This window comes from Callospermophilus lateralis, chromosome 16 (genome assembly GCF_048772815.1).
Source record: "Callospermophilus lateralis isolate mCalLat2 chromosome 16, mCalLat2.hap1, whole genome shotgun sequence".
Classification (NCBI taxonomy): Eukaryota; Metazoa; Chordata; class Mammalia; order Rodentia; family Sciuridae; genus Callospermophilus; species Callospermophilus lateralis.
The window spans coordinates 34231511-34234971 of record NC_135320.1 but is presented as its reverse complement, the minus strand read 5'-3'; the positions used below and the strand labels follow the sequence as shown (position 1 = coordinate 34234971).

Here is a 3461-nt window from a genome sequence, read left to right as displayed (position 1 = left end):
GAAAACTGGTTGTTGAAGTTCCTTCCTTTGCCCCTTTAAAATAGTAGTTGTATCATTTAGATCCCATTCTTGTTTCAGAAAAATAAAAAAGTAAAGCTTCATATCTGGGCATCTGACCATTTTTATCTGTGGCTAATGCCGTAATGGGAGAATCAGTGTAATAGGGACTGCCAGGCATGCATCGCTCTTTCGTGGCTCCCTCCCTAGTTCCCTCCTTAGGAAATGATTCTCTTGCAACCTGGGTGGGTGGTGCACCCCCACCCAGCCGTGGTTATTGTCAAATGCATGAGTCAGTGGCAGAGAACAGCTCCTCATCCCTCCTCAGTGGCCTCTGCCCATCATTCCTGCAGGACCAACTTCAGTCAGGCCCTGCTCACCTGCTTTTGCAAGTACCAAATCCTCTCATCCGGGCCTCTGTGGATTATCATCTCCATTTTCAAACAAGAAAACTGGGGTCTTGAGGGCTGCCCAAGGCCATGAATGGACCCCAGCTGCCTGGCTTCAGAGCTCATTCCTTTGATCCCTGTGCCAACCTGCTACATCATGGGGCTGATCTCTTAAGGCAGAAGGGCCACACTGTTGCCTGGGTGAAAGGCCACACTGCTGCCTTTAAGAAAAAAGAGTAAACATCTTAATGACATGCACTTTGAACATTCCAATGTGGAAAGCAAATTATTGCACATTCAATATGGTAAGAATCCCATGGGTTGGGATAAAGACACTATTTTGGGGGTGGGGTGGGTATGGGTACTGGGGATTGAACCCAGGGGCACTCGAGGACCACTAAGCCACATCCCCAGCCCTTTCTTGTACTTTATTTAGAGACAGTGTCTCCCTGAGTTGCTTAAAAACTCACGTTTTGCTGAGGCTGGCTTTGAATTCACGATCCTCCTGCCTCAGCCTCCCAAAACGCTGGGATAACAGATGTGTGCTACTGTGCCAGGCTTAAAGACATTTTTTTTTTTTTAATCCCTGTTTTACACATGAGGAAATTGAGAGTTCGAGATCTTGATTTGCCTAAGGCCACCAGTTGGTAGGTGGAGATTTGAGTCCAGTGCTTCTGTCCCTAAGTCCAGGCTCCTTTCTACAGCCCAGGAACATGCCTCCCCTCAGATGCGGAGACAGTGCCTACTTGGTCTGCTTTGATCATTTAGAGAAAACTCACTTCCCCTAAAACATCTTTTGCACCTGCCTGGCCCCTTGTCTGTAGTCCCTCCGCCAAACCTGCCTCTGCTAGAACCCGACCCTGCAAGGGATCTTCCAGCCATCAGTGTGGCCAAGGTTCATTCCCAGGATCTGAACTAACTGAGGTGCTCACAGATTCAATGTAGATAGAATGGATGGATTTGTTCCCAGTTAGTTTTCCCCGGAAAATTCCAGTGAGAATGCAAATGTGTCCCCTGGCAGAGAGGCCCGGAATTTGTTTATTGATTCCCCTCCGGGAGAACAAGGTTTGGAGGAATGAGCCTTGATAGGGCAAGAGGAGAGAAGAAGGGAAAGCCCCTGGGGGCAGTGAGCCCTGGCAAATCAAGTGCAAGGTGGAGACCCCAGACCCCCATGGAAGAAGGAAAAGAAGCAGTCCTGGTCCTGGGGAGGGATAGGGGTAAGATAGGTCCTACTGGCTTCAGTTTCACCTGGGTTGCCTGGTCCTTGGGACACAGTGAGTCCAACTCTTCCCCAACACATACAATGGGTGAGGCTCACTGCTGGGGGCCCAAGGCTGGATTCTCCCCAGTCCCAGAGCAAGGGCCAAAAAAAGTGAGTTTCCCCAAGAAGGTCCAGGGAACTTGCCCAGATACTCCCCTCTTTAGGCCAAGGTCTCCCTTCCTTTTTCAGAACAGTACACTGAGAAAGGAGAGGAAGTGCCATCTCCTCACCCCACCCGAGTTCATCAAATGGTCCTGCTTCTTGCCCAAGACCTTTCTCTACGCATTGACACACATAGGTTCATATTGTACACAATAGTGGGACCTTGCTCTGGAGATCTTTCTGTGACTTATCTTTTCCACGTAAATACGTTGGACAGCTCACGGTCAAATCACACATCAGATGAGCTGTAATCTTTTGAAAATAGCTGCATTGCATTTCGTCATCCCACATACCAGACATACCACCATGTCCTGAGCCAGTCTCTCTCTCCCTGGTGAACAAGAGAGCTGCCTCCCTCCAGGTTGTTACCATTGTGAATATCGCCACAACCCGCACTTACATAAAGCCATTTACACAGAGGCACATGGAGCAACTGTTTATTCTGAGAGATTCCCATGGTCCACTGCGCTTTCTCTCCACAGTCTTTACTGAGGAAGGGAGTGTACTTCTCCTGGACTCAGCTTTAGAAATCAAGTTCCATGCTGCCCTCCCAACTGTGCCAGGGCGGCGAGTGAATCATTTCACCCGGTTTCTGAGCCAACCTCAGTGAAAATGACGACGAGTGAAGATCCTGACCCGCAGTCATCACACAGGTGGCCTCTGGCCTCCTATTCCGGAGAACGGAGGCTTCCCTGCATCATTTTCTGTAATGCCAAAGGAAATCCCCAGAGCAGGCAGACTCCCTGATGCCTCACGGAAGGCACTCCCACGGAGATAACCGGATGAATGCTTTCTTCATCACAGCCCCTGGTTCTCAATGGCCTCCCGGCTGCCAAGAAACCTTTCTGAGCTCATTGCCGCTGCGGCAGCCAGACAGCACTTCCTAGAAAATTGTCATTCCATTGACTGTTTACTCTTGGGGCGGATCACTGCTTCCCATAAGCTCTTGCAGCCCTAAGGTAGTCTTTTGGTAAATCCCACCAGGTGTCTACACGAAGGGGAAAAGGCGTTCTGTATTTTACATTCTTGACTTTTTTTTTTTTTTTTTTTAATGTGTCAGAGAAATGGAAGTCATGGTCCTATTTTTAGTTCATGCTAAAAGCAAGCAATGGACAATTCTAGCAAGGGAACTCAATGCTGTGTCACAATCACTCTCGCTCCCTCTCTAGAAAGGTGGTGCACTGCTCGGGATGTGAAAAGGACAAGGAGACAGTTCCTTCCTAATACATTTCTCATGCGTGTCATTGACAGCCTCCGTAGAGACTATCAAAACTTGACAGTGCTGACCGTATTGCAAGTTGTCTTAGCGGGGTGTTGGGAAAAGTTTTCAATTAGCAATAACTGAGCCTCAGATAAACCTCATTGGCTATGATCCTGCCGCTGCACAAATCTCACAGTCTCGATTTTTGCCAAACACTCTATGAACCACTTATATTAGTTCCTTATCAGTTTAATGACTTTTTTAGTTGTCGTAGCTTCATCCTCATGAACATCTTATACAATGGGTTGGGTGTGCTGATTGTGTTTCAACACATATCAAAAATTTAAATGTTGCCCATCACCTAAAATACTCTAGAATCCAACCCAGTGGCACACTCTGAAAAAATCAGACCTTATTGGATCGCAGACTCAAGCTTTCTATGGGGGAGTGG

General features: G+C 47.9%; 1 non-coding gene across 1 annotated transcript; it reads right to left on the bottom strand.

The window, feature by feature from the left end:
* Positions 1 to 3060: 3060 nt before the first annotated feature.
* On the bottom strand, positions 3061 to 3201 carry LOC143382418 (U4 spliceosomal RNA). Its single transcript, XR_013088973.1, has one exon. It is a non-coding gene; the product is annotated as a U4 spliceosomal RNA (small nuclear RNA).
* Between the last annotated feature and the right edge of the window lie 260 nt (positions 3202 to 3461).